General features: G+C 45.3%; 1 protein-coding gene across 6 annotated transcripts in view; it reads left to right on the top strand.

The window, feature by feature from the left end:
• RAB11FIP4 (RAB11 family interacting protein 4) overlaps positions 1–27,729 on the top strand; it is a 112,178-nt gene that overhangs the window by 60,173 nt on the left and 24,276 nt on the right. Inside the window, exon 1 of one of the 6 annotated variants that reach the window (XM_088065389.1) lies at positions 3,332–3,444. The exons of 2 other annotated variants lie outside the window; for them this stretch is intronic. The gene's annotated coding sequence lies outside the window, so the exon portion shown is untranslated. 3 more of the 6 variants (XM_088065390.1, XM_088065391.1, XM_014255883.2) reach the window with 3 other exon arrangements.

The following is a 27,729-nucleotide window of genomic DNA, read 5'->3' as shown; positions in this document are numbered from 1 at the left end:
GAGGGATCAAGATGGCTTCTTAGTTACCAGTAGTTAACACAACCCATTGTGGTTGATTTAATTGCCATTTATCTGTGTCTTTGTGTGCCCTGCTCGGAAGGAACGCGAACTGGGAATAAATAGCAGATAAATAGCCGTGGTTTTGCTGTGGCACCGGGCGAAGCCTCAGCTTTAGTGCAGCCCTAGTGTGCTCTGACAGGCATTGAGGAGCAGCTGACGCCTTTCTGCCGGACAATGCTGGGCCACAAAAGCAGCATTAGGGCCAGCAGCCCCGGGCAGGGGGGAGAAGCTGATGGCAGAGGGATCCCCGGCTCTGCAGAGCAGCTGGGCACGGCCAGGAGCGGGCACTGGGCTGGCACAGCCCATCCTGGGCACGCACTCCTCACCCTGCTCCTCCTGGGGCTCCCTGTGCCTCTTGCAGCTTCTCAGTCTGCCTCATGCTGGATGTGCCAAATTCAGTGTTAAAGCTGTTCTCTCTTAAAGCTGAAATGTCCAGAAAATGCTGATTCTGACAACGTTTTGGCTCAGGAAAAAGGAAGTTATTTGTGAATGTCGGAGTTGCTAATTTTTATCTTTCAAGAGTAGAAGTTTAAGTTTTTCACTTTGACTTGATTTTTATTTGTTTAATCTTTAAGAACACTTCAAGAAACTGATTGGCACAAGTCTTTACAAAATTCTTCTAGCGAGAACTTTCACATTTTCCTTTAATTCTTTTCCGGAGTATCAAAATTTCTCTTTAAAACCCCTATTTTCAGCCTGAGGCTTGTGAAAGACAGGGCAGCTACCCAGCAAAGCAATCTAGAAATATAATGGGAACGATATTTCATGAGAAATTGTTCTTTTCCATTCAGGAGAAGAATGACTTAGGCGTACTGCTTTTCTACTAGCTGTTAACAATGCATTTCGTTTTTCCTGACGTGTTTAGAAGAATGCGACAGGAGCCCCGAGGCATCTTCTAACAAAGAAACGTATCACTTGGAGGTTTTACAGGGAGCTGAGGCTTTTCTGGGTTACACACGTCAAAGTGAAGTGATGGGTGTAGCTTCCATTACCCCACCAGAAAGGAAACAGAAGGAAACAGTCTGATAAAACCTTAGCTTTATTAAGCAAATATTCCTATGTAAGGTCAAGACATTGCTGCCTGCTGAATTTATTCCAGACTTAAGGCCGGCTTTTTAAAAAGCTTTAAGTGTGAACAGATAAGGAGTTCATTTACCTTTTCAGAATTAGACTTTCTTAGACCTTCTGAAAAATTCATGGAAATTGTGAATGGGAGAGATACATTTTTAAACATGCTTGGTTTATTTAAGTGTAATATTTGCCAGTCTTTGCTGTGGAGTGTGGAGCCCTTCCCTCTCAGTTCACATCCCAGGACATCCTAACTCTGCTGGAGAACTGTCTTCACCCTCTGCCCTGTAATCCTTGGCTCTGTATTCCTAAATTTTATGAACATCAGGCCAAATTGTGCAGTGATTTGACCTAGAAACTGAGCCTTGCCTGCTTGAGAGTGATGTGCCTTCAGCATCTGTGTGTAAAGAGCGTGATCTGTCTCAGGTGCCTTGGTCCCTGGGGTGTCCAGAACTAGTTCTGTTAACAATGATCATCTTCTTGGCAGAACTATTCACGCTTAATCTCTTTTGGGCTGAGTGATGAAGCTGGTTGGAGCAGAACACTCCAGGGCTCAATGCAAATGCAGTGCCAGGGGCTGGCAGAAGAGCAGTTTATTCTTCTTCCAGAATGTGTCTGGGAGTACAATGAAGTGTAAAAACTCAGATGCAAAACCAGAGTTGCCTTCCTGTGGTACTTTCTTCACCTCATTGTCTCCTTTTGTTTCCCACTCTCCTTTACAACCCTATTACAATCAGGAACTGAGGCTCTGCTGGGAGGGGACATTTAACTGGTTTACTCCAGCCATACTACACGTGGTCTTGTACAAGGAGTTCATTTTAAGTTACACACCCATAATGGTAACTGTAGGAGGAAGAAGAGGATTAAAGTATATCCTTCCTCAAAACTTAAATACTGGGAATGTTTGATCCTTCCCACTTTGAGCAACTGCTATCAGCAAAATTCAGCATTCGTGAATTTCCATTATTGCAGAAATCTGAATTTTAGAAGTTGGTCTAGTTTATGATCAAGTGATAGAAAAGGGCAGGAAGTGTGTTTTCTATACCATTAAAAATTGAAAGATACTGAACAATGTTGCCTACCCTAACTCAAGAAGTAATTTTCAGAAGTTATTGTGAGCAATAGGGAAAAAAGATAAAACATGTCAGATCAGTCATACTGATAATTTTAAAATGCTTTGATCTGACTTCCATAATGTAAACATTCTTCTTGTAATCGACTTACCTGTAGAAACACAAATTAATGTTGAACAAAGAAGCTGGAAGCATTTAGGATCAGCTGTAACAATGGAAAATGGGATTCTTAAATATCCATTCACCCCTTCTGGTCTTGCACAGCTTCCATGAACTTTGTGAACCTTTTCCATCTTAACCACCACTAAGATATGGAATAGCCATTTACACAATTAATACATGTGGGACAACAAGTTCAAAGGGGTGAGAGCCCAAAATGGCACCTGTAATACTGATTTGAGAGGTGGCAGAGAGGCTGTATTTTTTCAGACAGGCAGGTTTGGCTTCTGCTGCACTTGACACTTCTGTTTTCCTCTTATTTATTTCTTGCTCTCTGAAACTTCACACATCTTGTATTTTGGACTGTGATATCTTTGAAAATAACCTTAGCACAATGAGAGTCGACTGTCCAGGACCTGTTGCCACATTGCAAAAGTTTAATTGTGTGTTGCTGCAGCAGTTGATTTCATGAATTCCGTGTGTTCCCATCAAGAATCATTCACTTGCAGATCATGAAATTTTGGCATAGCAGATTCTTACAGTTGTTCAGAAATAACTGATTCCACTGCAGATTTCAGCATCAAACCTGCAGTCAGACTTCAGTCCTGCCATTGTTTCTGTGATCGCGGAGCAGCTCAAAGCAGGGGGGTGCGGCAGAAAGTTTATTTACTTTTAAAAAACCTAACACTGTTTTTAACATCAATTACAGTTCCAGATATAAAATATTTCCTTAATAAGCAATATTTCAAACTGATGAGAGCACTCAATGGAAGTTTATCTTTACCTGAACCAAAGGAAACGATGCTGTCGGCAGCCCTGTGTGATGCTCGTGGCCGTGCTGAAAGGAGCATTTGATTAAGAATTCCTTGGCCAGGGCGAGATCTGGAAGCTTTGGAGTCTGCCCCGGGTGTCTTGGCAACCATACACAGTTGAGAGCCCACATCAGCACAGACACAGAGCGTGTCCCAGGTCTGGCTTCACGTCTCTCTTGTGCAAGGCAAGAGAGAAAACTTTGCTGCTGCTGCTGCCGAGTCGGGCTTTAGAGACACTGCAGTCCCCGTAGAGACTTTCACAGTCACTCTCAGTAAGTACAATTTTAAATTAAGGAATATTTTCTTCCCTCTGAAGTCATCTTTGTTAAGCGTGCTGTAATCCAGGGATGTAAATCAGTCTAAAGCGCAGTTAAAACATACAGAAGCCTGCTTTCAATTAGCGCAAAGCTGCTTTAACCAGCCATTAACTGAGTGGTGTGGGACCGAAGGAGCCGAGTCTTAGAAAACCTTAGAGACCGGGAAAGCAGAGCCTGACCCTTACCCCTTTGTCAGCTTGTTCTTTTCAGGGTGAGCCAGTGGCATTGTGTGTGCAGTGGTACCTACAGCAGAGCAGGAACAGCCCTGCGGGCTCTGCACATCTCCCCCTGCACGGCTGATGCAACAGGAGCCCTGCAGTGCACAGGGAGCCATTCCCTCTCCCTGGCCACTGAAGGCAGAGGCTGTGATGAAGCGGGCTTGAAGAGAAAAACTGAGCTGAGCTGTTCCCTGTTTTCTAAGGTGTTTATTTTCTTAGGCAGAACTGAAATGTACTGTGAGGTTTTGTTCCCACTGAGCTTTTCTGCTTTCTGAAGTGTTTGTGTTTGCTTTTAGTGGAGTAAGAAGTGATTGTGGAAAACCTGGAGATTCATCCCAAATCAGAGGAGAGGATATATGATTATGGTTGTATGGCTGGTTTAGGATAGGGGTGTCTGCATCCATCTCTAGCCTCTTTCACAGCCTCAGTGTGGCCTCAGGGAAGGAGCTGATCTCCCTGAGCTCTAAAAGTGAGCCCACACAGAGCCTTTCTGCCTGGCATGTGATGTGCCTGCGTGGGTGCACTGGGGTGGGTGGGCATGACTGGCTGCCTCGTTGTTCATGGCAACCTCTCTCCGCGCCTTTGATGCAAACAGCGGTCGCTGCAGGGATGTCTGCACTCCTGGTTGAAGCGTTTTGGGGCAGAGGTGTGCACAAACAGTGGCACAACCTGTGAAGAAGCACGTTCCTATGAGGTACGTGTCAGGGTAGAGCTGTGGGACTCGCAGGCACAGCAGAGGGCTGGGCTGGCCCAGCTCCCTGCAGTGGTACCTGTGCTTCTCTAGGGAAAGGCTGGGCCAGTGGCACAGCTCCTCATGTGCAGTTCTCTCCCAGCTCAGCTGCCTAAAGCTGTGTCCTGAGGAGCACAGCTCCCATCGGTGCTGGGTGGTGACTCAGGCTGCTGCCAGGGAGCTGAGTGTGTCTGTTTGTCCTTCAGCCAGGGACAGGGACCCTCTGTGCCACCCGGCCTCAAATAGCAGCCCTTGGCAGCAGCTCCTGGTGTGGGGATGAAGCAGATTAGTCACAGAGTACAGTAAGTGAAGGATTCAGATCTGATCCCTTGGGAATAGTGAATGTTGTAGTGAGAGGAAGGGAAGTCACGACTCAATTTATCAATGCTTTTTGATCAGGCAGTTGTACAAATGCTTTCTGTGGGGGCACTGTGAGTTTAAAGGAACTTAGTTCAAAGACTTCACACATCTGATGCTCAGGCCAAATCCCTGTAGCTTTGGCTCCCTGTTGGACTGAACGTGTAGTTCAAGTGCAGGCTGTCATACTTGACTGGCAGCCAGATGAGGCTGCTGCTCCTCATCAGCTCTCCTTGGCCCAGAACTGCTCACAGCAGTGTGTGTGGGAAGCCAGCTGTGACAGAGCTGGGGACCTCTTGGGCTGACAGGTGACAAGGATCTGGCTGGCCCTGCTCATCTCCACTTCCAGTATCACATGGGAGACAGCAGAACCTTGCCATTTAAATCAGCAGAGCTCACTGAAGTCAGCACTGGGACTGTGCACCCTTGTTAAGACTCCGGCTGGGGTTGTTTCAGAAAGGATCTGACAGTCCTGTGCTCCCTTGGGCGGAGGGTGGTTCAAGTGATGCATGGTGAACTCCTTGGGTGTAGTCTGTCATTGATGAGATGATTTGGGATTTCCTCCTGCCTTGGAAAAGGCCGTGTGCTCCACAGCAGTATGCATATGGATATTTCTGATTACTCCCCTGCAGTCTCGTGTGATGGCCTCAAGGGTTTAGTGTAGCTATGGCATTGCTGAGCCTGTTTCTGCAGAGAACTGCTTTGTGTCATCCAAGTAACCTGTGCACATGAACTGTGCTCTGTCTGGCTCAGAGGTGCCAGTTTGCCTCTGAACTGTGCTTCTGCCACGGCTGATCGGGAATCATTGTGGGAAAGATGCAGAATAGATCACATCCTTATCATGGCCCAGTTCACTGTAATGCTTGTTTCCTACAAGGCTGCTGAGGGGTTTCTAACCCATTTTTTTCCCCCTTGGAGAAAAATGTGGTATTTTAGTAGCAGAAACCAGCATGGATATTAGTTAATCCCAAATCCCAACATAATGTGGTGTTTCCTGTCTGTTTCCCTCATGCATCTCAGTGTATAAAATGTGCTCCATGAGAAGACTTTCCATGAGCATGGGGCAAGTCTCCTTTCATCTGTGCCTCCCTCCTCCCTCACGGAGTGTTTGTGTGTGTTAAATAAAGTGTCAGGGCTGGTCAGCTCCAGCCTGTACTCATCTACTGAGTATTAAGGACTCTGTCTCTCTCGCCTTAATCTTCCCCCTGCTTGCTTTCTGTTCCTTCCTCTATTCTTCAGTAACAGTGCCACCTAATTAGGTCATGGATTGTTTCATACTCAGAACCTTTCAGGAGGTTTTCCAGTAGCTGTGGGTTTTGTTACTCAAGGCACTGGTTTTGCTTTCCCAGCTTTCCTGCTTTGTGCCTCTACTAACTGCTCCCAACACTGAATTATTTCTCATTCACATGGCTGCGGCAGTAAAAGCCATGTTAGTTCCATAACAAGCTGCTACTGACTCCTCAGGGAACTCCCAAAGAAACATTTTACTCTGAGATAAATCTGCTTTTCTGCATTCCCTACTGTTTTATTAATAAGGATATTTTCCTGAGAAGGAGATTCTCACATAAAGCTGCCTGCAGCTTCAGTGGCTGCTCCTCCCTGGAGCCCAGATAATGCCTCCTGCTTGCTCAAGGTGTTGGGATCCCCATCTGGGTAACAACACACACGTTGCTACTTTCAGGGCAAGCAGGGGTCAGCAGCGTGTCGAGACATATCTGGGAGTGTGGCCTTTAGCTCCTTTGAAACAGATCTAATCCAAGGTGTGGTTGGCCCCAAATGTTGTATCCAGATTCAAAGACTCATTTACCAAAAGGTGTTATTTTTCCCCCCCAAACAAAGTTCAGTTAAGCCTTAAGGAGTAATTCCAAAGGATGTGCTGGTCAGTATAATCAAGAGTGGCAGAATTTGATTTTTTTATATCTGTAACCAAAATCTAGGAAACACTCAATACATCCAAAGCAATCTGTAGCCAGAAGTCTGTGATAGGATGAGCTGGGACCAGATGCAGCCCTTAAATACCTTGGTGGGTGTTTGTACAGATTGCTGTCTCCTTCCTCAAAATAAAATATAATTTTTCTCCTGTTCTCTAATCTTAACTTTTAAAGCAATTTAATACATGGTCCTAAATTATGGTTGTGAATTACGGTATCCTCAAATATTCTTAATAGCTATATAAACACAGGAAAAAAAAAACCAAATCAAAACAGATGAAAGAAGGGCTGATAATTCAGAAGGATTGAAAAGATTTCTACTTTTCTTCTGAGTTAATTGAGAGCAAAGGCTGTTGCCCCTTTACTGCACAAATTTCAATTAGGCTGACAGCAGAGCTGGTCACAGAAGGCTGAATCTGGCCTGTAACAATTTGTCAAGGAAAATCTTTCCTGTTTCAATCATTGAACCTTATTAAATCAATTTCATACAATGTTTAGTCATTGCCTTCATTCATGCCCAGCTAAAGATTTTCATAGCAAGCAGTGACAAAGCCAGAGTTTGCATGCTGGAAATAACAAGACTGGCTTTGCCTGGTCACATGCAGCCTAAGAGACTGTCCAGAAATTTTCATCCTGTGGTCTGCTGGATAACAAGAGGGGCAGGAGGTGCTTCCAGCTCCTTCTCCAAGTAAGGTACCAGTGCATCCAGGTGGGATGGTGGTTTCCAAGTTATTAGCCTGAGTAAATAGTTCACTCAGGATGTTCTGTAACACTTTTCAAAGTGAGGATCATATATGGCTGTGGAGGGACAACCTTGGTTGGCTTTTTTCCTGTGACATTTTTTGATATTGCTTGCTAAATGTGGCTTAGCAAAAGAGTGGAAACATGCTGAAAGATGGGAGTTGGATGAGGAAGACAAGAAAACTACATATAGAGTAAAGAAAGTAAGAACTGGAGGGCAGCTTTCAGGGCAGTTAGGATGTCCCAGATCTGAGCAGCACTCCTGTCTCCAGAAATCTCGTAGGTTATTCAGTAAACTTTCTGGACTAGTAGATAACATCTCCTTTGCAGTGCATTTCTGCTCAAATTTGTATTCACGGTTTGTTGTGTCACCTCTGATTTCTTTTAAGATTCACTTCTCATTCCTTAATCACCTCAAGCACTTAAACCCAGTGGGAATTTGGAGTAAGTCAAGAGTTTTGAGCTCGATCTCTCCTGCTGTCTGAAGCTGAAATGAGACAGCCTCAAGAGCTCCTTGAGATACCCTTTTTGAGCAGGATGTCCTGTCAGGTTTACATGGAAATTACAACTGCCTTGATAATTTATTTTCTTTTCTTCATCTCCCTGTCCCAACACGTGAGAAATCAGGGATTCAGGCTGACCTCCTGGAGGAAAAGCATGCTGCCAGGAAGTAGATCTCAGGTCTTTATAGAAGGAAGTGTCACATTACCAGCTGATTAAACCCGTCTGGCAGATCCTGAAGCACAAAGCATTGAGGCAGAAGCAGTAATCCAATAACTGTCCTGAGAGGAGCTTGTGTAGCCTTTGGGGTGTTCCCAGGTGAGTCTCTGCGGTGTCTGCAGCCTCAATCCCCTGGGTCTTGTGCATTCCTCTGAGTTTGGGGTGGAGAAAGGCAGTTGCATTTGCAGAAGGGATGGATTGGTCACACAGCTCAGGGTGTGCTCAGGTGACTGAAAGGCTGATGGCTGTGACTGGAGTATCTTCAGCTCCAGCCACACAGGCAGCGTAAGAGGCCCAGCAAACTGCAGCAGGGAAAGAATTGGTGCTCACATCTCAACACAGGAGATGAGGAGCCCGACCCCCGTGGAGGCTGTGGCTCTTCTCACCCTCTCTCCTGGGTGCCTGCGCCCAGCATTTGTGGTGCTGCAGTGTGGGCTCCTGGAGGGGCTGTGTCACACTCATGTGAGTGCCTTGAATATCTCAAGGTTTTGGAATTGCATTAAATGTCTGTATTCAGGCAGCTGAAGGCAATGCTGGACACCAGATAGGAGTGACTGATGATGCTGATCCATCCCTGGGCTGTCAGTGCTGCCTCTGCCTGCCTGGGGCTGAGCCACCAGGAGGGAAACAGGGAGAAGACAGTCCCCTCAGGGATAACTGACAGCAGGGGCCCTGTGCAGACACTGCAATTATTGCCTTCATTTTCCTTTTCCCTAACAGCTCTCTGTCTAGAAATGATCCTCTATTGGAATACACTTGTGATATCTAGAAACTATTGCAGTGATCCCAGAAGAAACCACAAACTCAAGACATGAATTTCTGACCGCTTCCAGTTAAACGCACACAATGGGTCCATTTTACATCAGCGGGCATTTGGCAAACTTACCACAGTTTATGTTTACCACAATGTTCTCTTGGGAACCATTAAGATTGTGTGTGTCACCCAGGGAAAAGGCCACAGGAATCAGATTCAAAATATTTGCATTGCTTACAGTCAGGGTTCACAGCATGGCAAGGGCGGTTCAGGGTGCTGGGATTCTGGAGGTGTTGGTGTAGCTGTGCCCCAGGTATTGAGCTGGGAATTAAAGACACTGCAAGGGTGGAAGGTGACTGGGACCCTGTACATGTGCTGCTGAGGAAAGATGGCTCACAGCCACCCTTGCCTCCCCACTGCTGCCCAATGTATACTCTGAAAAACAACAAAAGAATTGACTTTATAAAATACATTTGCATTTGTGATGTTTATAATACAGAGCCTGGTCCTCCTGCTTAACTGTATCATAAGTTAATCCATTCATTTCAGCAGCAAAGCCTGATGCTGGGTTGATTTACACTGGATAATTACCGGTTAACTAAGCTACAGTCACTGAGCAATCCCAGTTATAAGAAGATTCTTGAGTTCTGGGAGAGAAATAAGACAAGGTGGAAGCACAGGCACCCCTGGCAGGCAGGCAGAGCAGTGTGAGTGTTTACAGGCCTTACTGTGAAACAGGAAGGTGAGGCTGGAAAGAGCTCATGGTTGTGTGCCTGCGTATTGAGGCTCACAGGTGGGGTTTGTGTCAAAGAGGAAAGTTTGACAAAAAGTGCTGATGAAGACCTGGCTACTGTCCCAGTACAGACTAAAAATACTAATTGCATTTGTCATTGTGAACATTTGCACTTATTAATAGCCAATATTAAAAAAGCTTTCCAAGTCTATCTGTTAAAGTGTCTGGCTCAGGCAATGTATGTTCAGGGTAAGTTTTTGAAAATTCCTTGGGAAAGTTTTTTTGCTGACTTTAAAATGTTAACAACATTTTTCTGAAATTTGTTAAAAATGTTTTACTTAGGTTTATAAATCATGACCAAATTCTTACTGTAACAGCACTGTACTGAGCAGTGGCTGAGGAATATTGAGATCAGAACTGGATATGAGTGATCCGGCCTTATATTGGCATGGTCAGGACCGTAGCCACCCCTTATGAGTACATCAAGGACTTGGGTAAAATTGAGACATCATGTACCAGGTGAATGATTAATAATGGTGGCTTTGGATAGCCACCTAAAACAGGATAGCACATGGATACAAGATTTATGTGCTGCAAAATCTGTAAGAAGAAAGGCCCTTACGTTCTCCAGCCTGATCACAAGACGTCACCATTGTGGGATATAAATCTAGAAGATATAAATTATTATCTCCATGTGAGTGTTGGCTCAGTGTGGAATTGAAGGGGCTGAACTCCACACTGAGCCAGCCCCATGGTGTGACAGAGCCAAAGGGAATCTCCTCCCTCCAGTTTCTTGCAGTGTGGAGGGACAGGACACCTCCTGCTACTTTGGCCTGGAGGAGCCTCTTGAGGTGCTAAAGCTGCCATCCCTTGTGTTGTTCCAGGCAGCAAATGCATGTGAGGGTGAGCATCTCTTATCTGTAGTTCCTGACTGGTTTGTTCTGGTGACTGACAGCTGTGATAATGAGGTTATTGTGAGGAGGCAATCAGTGCACAGAAATGTTTTTATGTCTTATGGTCTCGGATCTTGGGGATTTTGTGCCCTGAGAGGCTCTGTCTCTAGCTGGCTGGGTCAGAGCAAAGGGCAGAACACAAAATAACTGTACAAGAAAAATCCCTGTTGAGTTCTCATCTGCATTAGGGGTTAGTTTGTCAAAGTCATTGTAGGGCTGTTTCCTGTAGTATCAAGACAGTTTTCTGATTGTTTTTAAGCACCTTTGAAGTGAAAATACCTGGGGAGCAAGGCAAGACCGTTAGTCCCTATGAACAACTGGTGGTTCATAGATGCTCCATTTCTAGGTAAATCCCCTCTGCTGCTCACTCTCTCAGTGCTCACTGAACTCTGTTGACTTAACTCCAGGTTTTTACACAGCTGGCTTATCTCTGTACAGTGCCATGCCCCTGAGAGCCTCAAATCTGGGTCTTGGCTTAGACCAGAACAAAATACTGGGGGATCTGACAGGATCTGGCTGGGCAAGGGTGGCGTGGAGGAAGAAGGTGTAATTCTGATTGCAAGGTTTGATAAAAAAATTTACCTTTTCTCTGTTTTTGTCTCACTGGAGTTGTGGAAGCTTTTTCCAAAGCACCACTTTGACCATGCAAAAATCTTCTTTACTTTCTCTTTCCCCACTGAATTCTCACTCCCCACTTATTATATATCTGTGAGTTGCAAAAAAGAGCCTCAAACCAGTGGCTACAGCAGCTGCTGTCTCTCAGGGACAAGATTAAAATCCACCCAAGTGAGATGTCATGGAAAGCATTGAGTTGTCATTCTCTGGTGCCACAGAAAATTGACTTGCTGTCTCTCACTGCTGCAGTGCAGAGCTGATGGAAGTACCTGGCTTGCTAGATTTCAATATGAATGGAGATGGGTGATGGATAGGAGCCACAAATCACAAAGGTAAAGGAATGTGCTAGGGATGGCCCAGGTTGAAAATTGGATGATTTTGATGGCTGTACTGAGTCATTAAGGCTAGAATTCATGTTCCAGATGATAAGACTGTCCCTGTGTAACTTTTAAATTAAAATCTGTATGTTTCTTACTGAGATTTGACTTCCCTTTGTAATATCCAACCATGCCTCTGAAATGCTTTGTAGGCAATACTTAAAGGAAGTAGTGGGGGTTTTCCATCTGTACATTAATATTTTAGTGGTTGCTATTTTTTAACCTTATCCAAGAATGAGAACTTCTGTTGCTGGATAGAACTTGAGCCCATTCCTGACATTCTGCATCATCCAAGATCCTAAACCCAAAAGTAATCCTGAGGCAGGCTTGTATAAATTTGCCGCAGCTGCAATTTGGACTGAAATGATTTTATGAACATTACTTACAGAAACAGGTTTAGCCTGACAGTCCAATTCCCTGCTCACAACTGTGGCAGAGTCTCTCCATCAGTGGGAACTGGAAACATTTGGTTCCTCATTTGGTGAATCGAAGAGACAAAAGTGAAAGATTAGGGATGCAGCAGCCGAGTGCCACAAGGTCACTGAAGTGCTGAGCCACAGGAACCAGACCAGTTCATGTCTCTCTTGTTTCCATGGAGACCTCAGGACTGCAGGGGCTGGGGTCTGTCACACCATGTGGCCACAGGTGACAGGAAGATGAAACTCAGCTGGCAGGGAGGGCCTTGTAGGGGTCAATGCTGGCACTGGAGAGGTCACAGGTCACTGTGAGACAGCAGAGCCCAAGCAGAACCACACCTTGACCTGATGGAAATGGCCAAACACATCAAACAGTTCAGCTCCTGCACTTTGCAGACTTCTCATCCCTCTGCCAAACAACTCTCCACTTAGCCTGGACGGAGAGACCTCAGCTGTCAGTGCCAGGGGCTGAGCCAAGGCCCCCTTGTGCCCATGAGTGTTTTTTCCCTGGTGACAACTGCTTCCTATACTGGTGGCACTGGGATAGATGACCAGCTGCTTCAGCAGTCCCATTACTAGGTATGTGCTACATGAGGATGGTGCTGGGTTGATAAGACAGAAAAGGTTAATGGTCTCAGATGCAATTTTCCAAACAAATAAAATTTTGATCTGCAATGTAATTTATGTTATCTAAGTCCTGCACAGTCTGGTGTGGACCTGATTTTCTGAGCCTGTAAAGGTTTTCAGCCTGTCAGTGACAATTTCTCTTCCCAAGGGAAAGTCTCTTGAGAACATTTCTCTCTCAAGGACTATTTTTGTAAATAGTTTATGGTTCTCAAAACAATACTGTACATCTGTGTTAAGTGTGTTTTCTCTTGTTCCACCAATGGAATTAGAGAAGTGTTGCTCCCTTTACCAATCATGTTTAACCTGTATCAGAATACCTTATAAAAAGGAGCTGAAAGGTAAAAATAAATCCCTTCTGATGATCTTCCTCTGTTGCTGCATTGAATCCACACTTCTTATTTCGTGTCCAACAGTGACAGTCTGGGGCCTGAGATGTATCAGTATTCCCAAGTAAAAAGCATTTCCTGTGGCACAGTTTGGTGTCTTTCAGGGATAACAAATGAAAGAGGCTTTCTTCTCCCCAGGTTTTGTTGTCTTTCCTAACCTCATTCATCTGCTAAAAAACAGGGCTGGAGACAGGAACTTGTGTTGGGCAGACCTGTGAGCACTTCTCAGGCCTTCTGTGAAAGAGATCATGAGGTGAAGCGGAAACTAATGTCCATGTTGTATTAAAAGTCAACATTTTGACAGAGATTTTTTCTTTTGAGATAGAAAACTGTTCATTTGAGGGCAGAAGAGGAAGGATCAAACATCCTGCAAGCTGTGATCTATCATCATATGGTGCATGGTCAAGTTATCAGTCTAAAAACACTGTCCTGATTTGCAAATGTCCATAAGCACAGATGTGCTTTGGGCACAGTGGGCTCATTGTCCCAAGAAAAATTGAAGGGAGCTCTTGAGTGATGTCTTACTATAGAGATGCTGCTGCTAAAAGCAAATTCTCCCAGAGTAAGTGCAGATTGTTTCTGTTATTGATTGCCACGGTCTCTGCTTCATTGAGACCACATGGCCCACTTTGTTTTTGTAGCTGTCTTTTATTAAAACTGACAAAGAGGTATCAGCGTTTGAAAAGATGAGTCTTGAGAGTCCCCTGGGCGGCATTTTCATGCTGTAAAGTGATACTGGCACATTTGATCCACAGATGCTTTTAACACAGTGATAAAACAAAAGCTTTCCTTCCTAGGGTGGTCTTCCACATGACAAAGCTTTCTGTTTTTTCCATGTTCAATGGCCCAAGAGGTGGAGAGAACGTGCAATTCTTCCTACCTTAAACTGTGCTCTCAGGATCTGGTCCTGTGTCCTAAACTGCTGAGGGCATCCCTATGTGTTTGGTTTTTTAAGGTATACTTTGCTGCTTCATCGAAGTATCATAATGCATTTTACATTCACATGGGTTGTTTGAACTGATTTTCAGTGTTCCTGAGACTGGTGGTCAGAAAGTTTTCATCCCTCTTCCTGGTAACCAACATTTACAGTCCCTAATCCTCTCCTGTTCTTGTACCTGACTTTCTAAGAAGCCAGTCAGTTTTATCTGTACACACAAACCTGCAGTTGGTTTGCTTTCATTTTTTTAGCATTGTATTTGAAGGTATCTAAAAAAATTTAGATCTGAGACATTTCATGCTAGGACCTATCATGAGTGGAAATGTTTGACCTCAATCTGTCTGTGCAACAGCTCCTGATCTGTAAAATGGGAATACCATCTTCTCTCATTTTGAAGAGACTTTATGAAGATAAATTAATCGTTGCAGAGCACTCAGATGTCAGAGTGATGAACACCACAGAAAAGCTGGGGGGGAAATAAATAGTTCTGTCTGCAGAGCAGGCTGTTAGTAGTAGCCATAAATAAGACATGAAGCTGCACTTTGATCAAGAGACTAAAGCAGATATTGAATAGTTGCTGATAAGCCGAGCACCAGCCAGCCAGAGTCCTGAACATGTCCAGACCAGTGGGAAGTAGTGTGTAATTGTGTGATTAAAGAGATGTTAATGCCAGCGAGCAATAGGACCAAAGTGAAGTTGCACCCATGAGCTCAGTGCAGGTTTGTCCTTGCTTTTGGATGTTCTGTTCTGCAGCCTTGCTGTATCCCATGAGAGGAATACTAGCACTAGCCTCTGGTGAGCATGAATTATTCTCATCCTGGGCAACTGATTCTTTTCCTTTTCCTTTCCTCTGCTAACAAGTTGTGTTACACAGAGAAGGAACTAAAAGCTTAAAAACTTGTCTTGAAAACATGCTCAGAACTGAAACAACCAAAAAGTTCTTGTAGCAGCAGCAGCCCTGTCTTCTACAGACCATGCAAAGCATAATCCAGCAGATTCGTGTGTCAGGAGGGCTGTCAGAACCCCCTGCTCCAGGCTCACCTGAGCCGTGGCCAGTTGCTTGCTTGGCTAGAAAAAAAGCACTGAAGCCTCCTATCCCTACAGTCACAGTGGAGACAGCTGAGTAAATGTGATTCCATCTTTCTGCTGCAATATGGAGCTGCTTGGCTCCACCTTGGTTTAAGCTTCAAGGTGGCTGAGGGATGCTTACACTTTCCTTTCCTTTCTATGCTCTTATCAGCAAAGTCAATGTGTCCATACCCTCAGTCTGCAGAGTCCTCCCAGCCCATTTCTAAAGGAGAGACCACGTATTTTTCACTTGAATTTGTTCATGTCACTTATTCTGTTTTAATTTTTTATTACTGGGTATTTTGACAAAGGTTAAATAGTAGTATCTTGTGTCTGACATAGTTTTGTAATGCTTTTGACAAAGGTGCTTTAATCATGGTTTCACAGCTGTGATTATGAGATGCCTCCAGAGCTTGACATGAAAAACCTAATGGTACAGTTACAGTGATGAACAAAATACAAACTGCTTTTCAGAGAGGGATGTATATCCTGTGCCATTATCTGGCCTTTGCACTCACAGCTCTTGACTACTTGTCCCTCATGAGGGATTTTGGAGAGGAACACAGAAAATCCCTCCAAACGCCTCATTAAGCAGCCAAAGTGTAACCGTGTGATGGCAGAGAGGTTACAAGTAGCTCATCTCTGGAGAGAGCAGTGGGTGAGTCCCCTGAAATGTCTTCATGCTGTAATTGCATGTCACAGGGTCGGGTCCAGCTTCATTACAGGCCCAAGGAATCGATGCTAATGGGCCCTCAGCCAGCCCCGTCCTGCCTTCGGTGCTCTCATCTTGCACAGAGACCTTCTCCTGCGAGCCCTGTGCTCGACCTGAGCTGTTTGATGTGCCTGGCTGCCTGCCCTGTTCCTGGGGATAGGACACAAGCAAGCTCTCTGCTTTGAAGGTCATGGGGAGAGCAGACCCCAGTGGTGTAGAGTCTAAATTGCCACTTCTTTAGTTACTAAAATAAGCCTTTCTGCAGGCACTTGGGGTTTTGTTCTTTGGGAGTGGGAGCAGAGGTTGAGCTGTGCCTTCTGCACCCAGAGCAATGTTCCCCTGCAGCTGTAGTTTGAAGCTGCCCACCTCACCTTGTTCAGCATGAAGGGATGGGGAGAAACTGCAGAAACTGCAGGGAAGAAACTGCAGAAAGTTTTGGAAAGGCTCTGCCAGCTGCAAATGCAGACTGTTTCTGCCCCCTCTGCAGTCTTCAGCTCACCTGCTCCACACTTGTCCTACGTTCATCCTATCTCAGGCTCCTCCTGACTTCCCTTTAAATCATGGGAACAAGTTGTAGTTGGGAACAAGTTCATTCTGTCCTCTTTTCTCTACCTCAGAGTGTCTTTGCCTGTTCTGATTGCAAGGTCTTTGGGGCAGGGAATGTACGCTCCCTGTGTTTTGTCAGAAACTGCCTTAATTAGGGATCGTTCTTGGTTTTTTCTGTCATAATAAAAGGGATTCATAATAAAAGGGACTCATAATAATACTGCAGTAACTCATGCCAGTCTTACTGCATTTCCTTCAAAGGAAGCACTCCAAAATAACATGAGAGTAGATGAGATGAAGATCAGACCAGCTGTAATTACAAGTCTGCGATATCTCATTTTGGAGCAGAGCAGTTACACGCAGTACTAACTTGGCCAGCTCTTATTGTAGGGGAAAAACCCACACAAAAGGTATTTTTACATAAGTCTCTGTAAAATAGCCACCAATATTCATCAGAGAGAGCATGATTAAAGGCTTTTGAAGCATGAGTTTCACTGGAGTTGCCAGTTTTCATGAGATAATTAAGATGCATGTTTGGTGTATATATATATTCTGGTGATCTCATTATCTTCATTATTAATTAGTCTCTGTTCTTCACATTTCAGCTCCAGTTTCTTGTCATTAGAGTGACTCGCCTGTGAGGGATGCCTTAGTGAGATGCAGAGGAAGGATTCTGCCTCTGGAGCAGCAGAGGAGGTGCCAGCCTTTGTTCAGTACTGCTCCAGAGAAACTGCAGTGCTTTGCAGATCAGCAGGTTTCCCTGCCATAAACCCTTCCACTGATGTGCCCTGCTCGGTGTTTGCAGGCCAGGAGCCCCTGGTTTCAGCAGGCACTCTGGGTGCTTCTGGAACTCATGGAGTTCTGGAATCATAGAAAGGCTTGGGTTGGAAGGGACCTTAAAGATCATCTTGTTCCAGCCCATTGCCATGCCTCACCACCCTCACAGGGAAGGGCACAGCAGTGTGTGATACAGGCACTCAGTGATGTGTTCAGAAATCTTCTGATCACCCAAATAACTAATATTTTTCCCAAATTTTCTCTGGCATGCGTCTGCAAGCACTTTTTTCGGGATGCATAGTGTTTGTTTGGGAGATCTGTGGGATCTGGCAGTGCCAAGCAGCCTTTTGCCAATGTACCCATCTCTTTTCTTTCATGTGGTAACAAAGATAAAAGTTTAGTCTCCATTGACAGCTACTTGACACCATCCCCAAAGCCTGGAGAGCACAGGAACCTTGCAGGTACACTTAATACAAGTGGGGTATCGAGGGTGGGATTTCGGAAAAAACAAGATGAATTAAGGTGGAAACTGAGTGTGAAGGAATGCCCTGCTGTTTTCAGGGTCCAGCTATTATGGCACTGGCAGAGTGTATCCATCTTTGAACGGCTTCCCTCAGAAAAGCAGCGAGTCTGCTGTTGATGGGGTCACAAATACCGTGCTCAGGAGGGTCTCAACGTGCAGAGCCTGCTCATGCAAACTACAAAAAGCCTGGAGCATATTTCAGTGTCTGTGGTCATCTGAGCAGTCACTAACCTGCACAAATTCCTCAGCTGCCTGAAATCATGACAGGAGAATAGACTGACTCCAGTCTCAGATGGGAAAAATGTATCACGCAAACTCTCCTTCCGTGGCGCTGACTCAGTTGAGCTGCAGCTGCACCAAGCAGAAGCTGCTGTCCCAGGCAGACATGCAGACACCCTTCCTCTGCACCACTGCTGCTCTTAGGCATGAAGCACTTAAAGGCCTGTGTCACTGCCAAAATGAATTCTCATTCCTCTCAGAGAAGCCAGTGATGGTCACCTGTCCTCCCTCAGCCATCACGGTGTGCTCTGCTTTTCCTTTTGCAGGAAACAAATCATAAGTCATATTAAACAGAAAATTATCACTTTACCATGAAATGTGTAAAAATAAGGTTTTTGTCTCAATGGTGATCAAAGGCAGCTTATAACAATCTCTACTTAATCAGGCTTAGCTTTAATTAAATGAGAAATGGACCTGTATTATAGCTATTGTTATATTAATCTTAGTCTTAATAAAGATTTTATAGTCACTCCTTCATGAGGAGTGATTGTCTAAACTCCTTACATTTTCTAGGACCTTTATGAGAAATGCATCTATCGATGAGAGATTTGTGCCATCTCAATTATTACTGTGTAATAAATGTCAAAGCTCTGGGAGCAAACTGAGTAGTGCACTCAGCAGGTGTACCACAAGTTGTGCATATGTTCTTAACATCTCTATTATAATATTAATTTTACTTATTGCTGCTTTATCTGTTTGATGCTTACTTTATGTTTTTCTCATCACAAGCTGTTGAAAGAACTGTGTCAGGGAATGGTTCTATAATTTTCAGGTTTCACACTGTCTGTAGTTCCTGATCTGTGTAACAATACAAACACTTCTGACTTGCATCTTTCAGGAAACAATTACAAAATGTACCGTGCAGGTAATTATTTCATGTGTGATTGTTGCTTATTCTGCAGGGAGCCCCTGTGTCTCTCAAATTGAATACTGAAAGAAAAATCAGATTTTAGAAGTGTCCTATTTAAAAAGCAGTGAAGTTGTCTGTCCCTAAACCTGTCTTATAGAAATTGCTTTCCCGTTCCTTTAGATTAATGAATAGGAGGATGTCGGGGAGGGGTTTTTGATTCCTGTTGTACCGTTCATTATCAGATTCTCAGCTTCCCGGGAGAGCTCCCAAACAGAAGGGTCTGAAGCCCCACTGCCATCGCAGGGAGCCCAAGGTGTCCCAGGGACCTGGCCCGAGCTGTGCCCTGCTCAGTCCCAGTGACCTCCTTGCACACGAGGGGACAGCAATCTGTGCTGACTGAAGCTGCACTTGTGTTTCATCTGTGGCTGTTACACTTTGTTACACTAAACCTCAGGCATCCCCCGCCCTCCCAAAACTTCTGCGCTCAGCAGACAGAATTCTTTTCATTTTCTCTCAATGAACTGCGAAAAGGGTCAAGTTCAGTGAATTGCTTTAAGCATTGCATATATATAAGAATTGGGGCTGATTAATTTCGTTCTCTCCTTTTTGAACAGCAGTGTTTTACACTTAGGAGTGGCTGGCTGTGATGAAATGAGGGCAAGCTTAGGGAATACAGAGGACATGAGATGTTATGCAGGTAGATGTGTTTGTGTGTGCCTGCTTTGCTCTGTTTTCTAAGAATTTATCCCTTGCTTCAAGTAACTTTTGGGCCTCTCTGGAAAATGCCCTGTCTTTGGACACAATAAAGTCCAAAATATTTTAGAAGTATAAAGTACTTAAGTTATCTTTCAGTGATTTACATTTACAGCATCTTTGTAACTCTGTGTATGAGCACTGCTGCAAAGGTGCACCCCAAAGAGCTTTTCCTCTTCTGAAGTACCTGGTGGTAACTTTAAAGACAGGCTCTGGAATACAGCCAGATCAAATGGCAGGGTAACGGCTGGGGATTCTTTCCTTTTCCAGGTCTTTCAGTGATATTACAATTGGGAGGGAGGTGTTTGTTTGCTGGCTGAATCCTGTAGGATGGTGTTTCCTTCCACGGTTGACACAGCAGTGACAACAGTGACAGTCATTAAGGGCAGGGTTTGGCTCCTAGATAGGAATTTTATGGAAAATGTGGTTTTTTGTATTCTCATTTCTATTGTATTCTCCTTGTAGTCTTCTGCTGCAAAGCCACAGAAACAGATTTTCTTTATTTATTTTTTCTTTTTTAGCACAGACAGCACAGTAAACACAGCTCTTATGAGGTGTTGTGAAAAAGGAAGTTACACAACTTCTGAGTGAAGCAAATATAAAATAACGAAGTTAGTGTGACTGTTCTCAGCCTTTTTGTTTTGCTTCTCATTATCTTGTAACTAAAGGGATTCAAATCAAGGACAAAACAGACATCACTTCCTAACAGGATCTGTTTTGCTTTGAGCACATTGAGGATTCTTTAGGCTGACACCACCATCCCAGAAAGGCCATACATGTGTTCAGTTGTGACTGTTGTAGGAATGAGGGTACACCAGGCAGGTGAGGCTGTCCCCTGTGAACCCTGATGTCCCCAGAGATTGTCCCTGCCTGGGGACCTGACAGCCCTCAGCGCCTGCCACTGCAACCCCTTCACTTATGAAGTATCAGAAACCCAAAATCAGTCTGTAAAAATTCTTCTGTTCCATCTCAGATGTGTTCCTGCACACTCACCACCTGCAGGAAGATTGTCCATAACCCTGGGGTGGGGAGGTCCTGCCCACCCTGGCCTTCAACACTTCCAGGGATGGGGCATCCACAGCTTCTCTGGGCAAGCTGTACCATGTACACACACGTAATTATATTAAAAACGTAAAAATTACGTGTAAATATATGAATAATAAACATCTAATTGCATACTGTTTTATATACAATATAACATTATATAATATAATATTACATAATATGGAGGGAATTAATCGGGTTTTAATCGGGTTTTAAGCCACATTTCCTTCCTCAGGAACCCCAGGCATCTTCCCCTCTCACCAGCAATTGTGGATATTTTTAATTACAAATAATTTCGAGCAATACCTCATTATTTTTGAGCAAAACCGAGTGACTGCGACTAAACCCACGAGCGGGGTCGGGCGCGCGTCACTCACAGCCACCGGAGCGCAGCACAGACCGTGCGGCGGGGACCTTCCTGCCTCTGGCCGCCCCCTGCCCGGAGCCGAGCTCGGCTCTCTCGGCTCCCCGGGTCCCCCTCCCGGCCCCGGGCCCTCCGGTCTCCCGGCAACTGCGGGGCGGGGATGCTCCAGCTGCCGCCCGCACTCCCTCCCTGCGGGGCGGGGACGGGGCGTGGGGACAGCAGCGACCGCCCGGCGCCGGGCCAGGTACGGGCAGCCCGGCAGCGGCAGCGGCAGCAGCAGGAGGAGGAGGAGGAGAAGGAGAAGGAGGTGGTGGTGGTGGGAGCCGGCTGGTGTCTCCTGAGGGGTGAGGAGGAAGTTTGCGGCCGGGTTTTGGGGGTTTCCTCCGGGGAACTGCGGCGTGAGGAGAGGGGGATCCGTGATGGAAGGGGAGATCCTTGAGGCCGCTCCGCTCCGGTGGGGATCCAGAAGAGAGGGGGGAAAGCATCTCTGGGGTTTTTGGGGTGGTATCGGCGTTTTCGTGAAATGCATGAAATTGTAGGTAGAGAGAAACCCTTCTGGGTTTTTTTTCTTGTTTGCTAAAGGAGGGGATTTTCACTCCAGAGTTGTGTGTGCTGGAAGGTTGGGCTCGCTATGGAAATGAGCGGGTTCTGGGGATATTGTTTTGTGGGAAAATCTAAAATCGTGTGTGTCTGTCAGCAGCTGTGTGGGGTGAAATGAGGGTGTTGGGGAAGAAGGGTATGTCTTCCTGCATAGATGAGCCTTTTGACGCTCTCAGCTCTGTAACCTGGAGGTGCCCAAATACCTGGGATTTAAACCCTTAAAAAGGGGAAGAGGAGGGAAAAAAAGTACTTTTAAAGGATGAATGCAAGTAGGGGGCTTACTCTGTAATTATTTTCTGTGGCACTGGCGATGTGTTTGGATTGCCATTACTTATTGTTGAATGTTTTTAATACCCAAATGTGGTTCTGAATGCATTTGCTGGCTCCGGGATGCTGGTGACATAGGCAGAAAAAATGATTTGTGGTTGGTGTGTGGCTGTCAGGACAGCCTGTGCTGGAACTACAGATGCTGTCTGTGGCCCTCGTGTGGGACCAGCATTGCCCTGGTGGGTGAAGTGGTTCTGCCCCCAGTGGGGCTGTGTGAGCTGTGTTTGGCAGCATATGAAAGCAGCTCACAGCAGAGATCTTGTACATGTGAGCAGTTCCTGGCCTGGAGTTTGTCTCGTCCCTGAAATGGAGAACGACAATTGTGCTTTTCTGTTAGGCAGAAGTGACGTGTGGTTAGAGATCCCGGGGCAGGCAGGCGCCCTCCTGGTTTTGTGCTGTGCTGATTTTGAGGCGGAATTTTAATACTGCTGTTTTGGTAGTGGCAATATTTTCACTGCTTGTGGCAGATTTGTAAGGTTGGTGGCTTTAGAGGCAGCGAGAAAGATTTATTCTCATCGTATTCGGCTGATTTATCGACTTAGGGTAAGGAGGAGGCAGAGATGGGAGAAAACTTCTGAAATGGATTCAGGATAGACTCCCTAAACATGAACTCCATGGTACCTGTATCCAGTATATTACTACATGTATAGCAGTATAATTTGTGATTATTTTGATCCCTTTTGCTATGTTACCATAACTGCTTCTGTTGAAAATAGTTTTGTTTCATTCAGATGACATTCAGTGAATGGAGGGGGGGGTACTCCAGTGATGGGACTGAATTGCCCTTTTCCAGCATAAGTTATTTTTCTGCCTGTGACCTTTCTAATTTTCGGAGGAGGTGGGAATAACTTGGTCTCACCACCAAATATGTGCAGTATTGGGGACTATTACTCTTATAACTGGGCACAGAAGGGGTGTGGAATTTCTATTGGCTGTTTGGCAGCATCTGCCCAAACTGAGAGGAGCTTGAGCTGTACCCATCGCAAGATGTGGCAGCCTCCAAGCAGTTTTAAACCATTTTTAATGGGCTTCTTTTAAGTTTGTTATTTGAAGAACTACAGCAAACAGCAGCAAGTCTCCCAGAAGCCACCTGATGTGCAGATGTTTCTCAACTGTGGTTGTCTTGACAGGGCTCTTACCACCAGGGTAGTTGGGGAATCTTTGCCATGTGCAAAACCTGCAAAACAAAACACTTCCCATGCCAAAATAGCAGGGGAATTGGAATTGCTTCACTCCTGTTATTGATTAACCAGTGCTGTTACATCTGTTGAGCATAGCTTGATCTTAACCTTTTCTTTTAAATACCTGTCCTAATGAATTATTTTAAGCGGCTACTAAACTAATCATAGGTTGTTACTGAATTAACCATTATCCAGTTATTAATGTCTTCAAATGCTCACCACATTTATGTAGCTGACCCCTTAAAATTCTGAAATGTGGTATGATAATGTCACTATGATAATGTCACTCCTTTTGTTCCTTCTTTTGTCATTTATGTTGATTGCTGCACAAACGCAGGACAGGCTCTGTAAGTGCTTCCTCATAACACAGAGCAGTGCTTTGGGCACTGTGTTGCAGCTAATACCGAATACTGCTTGTTAATAGTAGGGGGTCTCTGCATATGGCTCTGCTTTGAATTGTGTTTTCAGTGTGCAGCCTAATCTTATAAATGATTTCTACTTGGTTCCCATCTGCTTTGTCTGTGCAGGTTCAAGGGTATCCCCTGCCTATGTGTATTTTACAGTGTAAATCAAAAAAACCCAGCTTATTGACCAAGCCAGGGTTTATGATTAGTGGGTTCCTGTTTGTGGTGTGGAGCTCGATGTTGTTCTTGGCACGCCTTCTGCAATTAAGTGCTTTAACTTCACTGTAAAAAATTTAAAAAAGAGCAGGTATTTGAGACCCTTTGTTTAAAAAGAAGTAAAATGTCTTCTATAAATAGATGGGGAGACTAATTTTTTTTAAAAATCAGTCCTTGCAGTCTTTGCTGGGTAAAGTTATTCCTGCAGCAGAAATGGCTTAACCTGTGGTTTGCCCAGCCACCAGCTGAAGAGCAGCCAAGGTCCTGTAGCTCCTTTCTTCTCCTAATGAGGAGCTCTTCAGAGCTACTTCAGTGTTTCTTAAACATGAAGTAAATTACCTTTTAGGCTTGTCTGCATTCAGAGTGACCAATGAGCTCTGGGAAGTGTTTCTGTATAAACTACAGCAAAGCCACATCCTTAATGCTTTCTCTCTGCTTGCCAACATAAACTCCTCCTCATCAGGCATGGCCGGACTTCTTACTGTGTTGGAGAAACTCGAGATGTTTCTCTACCTCTTGGGGTCGGAAATTGCTCCCATTCCCCAAGCATCCCTCCCTGCTGGAGACTGTAGTGTAATCTAACCTGGGTGGGTGGTAAGACAGAAGTATGAGTTGCGAGGTAAAAACATTTTTTTTCTTTGTTTTTCATTAAATGGCTTTATTTCGTGGTGTTTGTTGGAGACCAGACTTGCAGTAGTGTAGAAATTAAATGCAAAAGTTCTAGTTTCCAAATTCAGTGGGGGAAGGGAGTTTGACCAGTGTTCCTGTGAATAATTAGCTTAGACACAGGCAGAACTGTTCCTGCTTGGGACAGCTTCTTCCTGTTCTTCATGCTGTTTGTGCCTAATGGTGCTGTGGAGGTGCCAGGAGGTGCCTCCTCCTCCTCACCCAGGGGTTGGGGCAGCACTAAATCATCTCGAGGAACTCTTCACCCATGTGCCTGCAGCACCCGCGGGCAAATGTGATGCAAGGGTTTTGTTATTTGTTGAGTCCCCGCAGGGTGACCTTGAGATTTGTCAAGGAAAACATGTTGGTGTGTGAGCTCAGCTGTCCCCTGAGCAGCAAACACCACTGGGAAATAGCGTCTTGTAACTTAGAGTTGGTTAAGTAGGGGTCTGAACTGAGGAGTGCTGAACTCTGCCTTAGGTGTAAGGACATTTTTTTGAAAACAGCCTCCAGCTCCCTTTGTCACAACATAGGTGTTCCCTTGTAGCATTGCTTCAAAATAACATAATCTGACCATTCCTGTGACCCTTGGTCTTAGGACTGGTCTGTGCTGGGGGGTCTTTGAGGTGCCTTTGACCATGAGCTGCAGCTCTGTGTTTGCTGTGTGAGGAATGCTGTGACATCTGCCCAGGGCAGTTTCACCACCGAGTGTTCCTGCCAAAGGAATGGTGAATGCTGCTGCCCACACAGTGCCAGAGTTGCCCTCACTGGCCCTGCTGGCAGCTTCAGCAGGGGCTGAGCCTCAGGCCCAGGCAACAAACCCTGGTGAGAGTTTGACGTTTTCTGTCCTCTCTCCCTGTTACTGCTGTTATGACTTTAAAAATAGAATGAGATTGTCTCATCTCAAGGCAAAGGCTTCTCAAGAGGGTTAATTATGTCACATTTATTATCTGCTCTGCAGATCTTTTTAGGCAAATATGCTTTTTTTTTTTTTTTTTATGTTGTATACCAGCTTTTATAAACCAAGGTCTGCAGCACTCCCACACACAACACAAAGGTGATGCTGAGTTACCACAGCTCATTTCAGCACACAGCTGCCTGACTGGGTGCCCTGTCTGGGAGGAGGGGGTGGCACAGGGTACCTGCTGTGGGCTGTCCCAGCAGCTCACTCTGTGGGAAGGGTCGTGTTACCAGTCTGAGAGGTCTGGCAGCTTGCATAGTCACAAGCATTTCACTCTAGAAATGTTACCAGAGACTTTTCAGGTCTTTTCAGGTGATTAGATCAGGACACCTTGGGAGTTTCCTGAGTGATGTTTGTGAAGTGGTAGTGGTGTGTCAGCATGGTGCCACTTCACACCACTTTTTCTAGATATGTGAAAGAAAAAGGAAACCATCCTGCAGTTCAGAGATAAAAGTGCCTTAAACAATGCCTGGAACAAGGCGCCAAACGCTGTGGTGGATTTAAATCTGAACTATGCGGTTGATGTGCTGGCCCCATCCATGCTGAAGGTAATGTACTGTTGTTCCCAACACTGCAGATTAGGATGTCTTTGCATCTGCACAGGGATTCTTCTTGTCTCGTTGACCCTCCAGTGATGGCTGATGAGTGTGCATGATAGTTCAGTAGTGGGGAGCAGCTCAGGGAGTGATGGGACACAACTTCAAAGTCAAGGGAACAGCTTTTAATTTTTTTACTTTCTTTAGAGGATCAAATTAGCAGTCTGCTAAAGCCTTTTAATGTTAAAACTTTCAGAGCATAAACAATGACCTGTGAAAAGGAGTGCTTGGATCTGGACCCAGCATATGATGAAATCTGGCATCTCCATTATGGCCAATTAAAGTGACAGCAGAGGGTAAACACTCCTGACTCCTGCGTTCCCTGTTCCCTGGCTGGCTCCCGGCTGTACGAGGCCTTTCTCCAATGCTTTGGAAAAGACACGATGTCACTTTGAACTTCCCAGCCAGAGCACAGGACAGCCTTTCAGAATTCCTGTGCCCTCTCCTCGCGAGGTTCAGCAGGAACAGCCCAGAAGCTGAAGCTTGGTCTTCCAGTGGAAACTTGTTGTCCTTGAATTGCACAATTGTACGAGAGGCAGATGTTATCCTGCAGAGGGAGGCGAGGCTGGCAGTGCACTGCAGCACAGGCTTGCCCTCTCTCCAGGGACTCCACTGCCTTTCCAGAATGCTGTCCAATGTTCGATGCAAGATCTGCATCTTAGGAATAATTTTACCCCTAGAAGTTCCTTCCAATACCCACGACAACCTGTGAAGTTTTGTCTTAAACAGAGGTTCAAATATTAGATTTGAGTAACTAAACAATCACAGGAAGCTATTGCGTTGACCAAACTACCTTGTGGCCCCAAATAGCTTCTTATTTGAACAGCTTAGTAGAATAACAGTGCTCTGCACCCTGATCTTGAACTCGGAGAGATTTTATATTCCCAGTTAAATGGAGAGTCTGGGTATTCTTCCGTGTTCTGCAGCAGGAGGTGGAAGTGGTTTATGTGACTTCCTCTCTCCCCATCAGCCAACCTGTGAGCAGCAGCCTGCTGTCCCCTGTGCACAGCCACAGCAACCTGTGTGAGCCAGAGCCAGATGTGGGCAAGAAGGAGCTGGCTGTGGGTGAGAGCTTACTCACATCATGGACACAGATGCACATGTGTGGTCTCTCTTAGTGCTCCTACATTTTCCTCTTCTGTCTCTTCCTCGTCTCTCCTGTTCCCGTCAGTCAGATCAAAGGGTAGATCAGCACCTCCCCACCTCTGCCTGACAACTGAAAAGGAAAGGAAATACGCTGGGGAAAACCTGGGCTTTTAAAAAAATGTTCATAGCCCACTTGGTGTAAAAATGCAAATGTTTGTAGAGGAGTGGCTGTTTCTAAAACACATTAGTGAGAAATGCTTCACACCCTTCTTTGTCAGTCGGTAATTAAGAGAATATTTGCCTTCCAATGCAGTGGCTGCTTAAATAAAGATGACAGCCTGTATTTTCTCTGATGATGAAGAGCAGCAGTAAGTAACTTTCATCTGAGACCGAGCCTGGCACACCTCCTCCCTTCCAGTTGTGGTGAGGTGATTTTTCCTTTGCTTTTGCTGGATAAAAAAGTGGCTGGGGAAGGTGCAGGGACTCAGACTCGTATCTGTCCCACAGCAGATTCAGCTTGTCAGCAGGGTCAGAGGCATGATCCTGGTGAGGGGAGAGCCATGGCTCATCTACATGTGCCATTTCTTGTTTCTGGTCGTGTGTGAGTCCAGCTCTTACTAATCAGATTGCACAGTGGTGGGATACTTGGGTCCTCTTTTCTTCCCTGTCTCCTCCGGCATACTGTGAGGCTGTCTAAATGTCAGGGGTGCTGGTGGTTCGGCTGTGATGGGAATGAATTTTAACGAGGCTTGTTCTTCAGCATGAATGTATTGATGTAGGCATGCCATGTAG

The sequence above is a fragment of the Pseudopodoces humilis genome, chromosome 21, assembly GCF_049639895.1.
Source record: "Pseudopodoces humilis isolate 2021_Gansu_Grassland_sample_001 chromosome 21, ASM4963989v1, whole genome shotgun sequence".
Classification (NCBI taxonomy): domain Eukaryota; kingdom Metazoa; phylum Chordata; class Aves; order Passeriformes; family Paridae; genus Pseudopodoces; species Pseudopodoces humilis.
The sequence above is the reverse complement of the archived record's forward strand: the minus strand, read 5'-3'. Positions and strand labels throughout refer to the sequence as shown.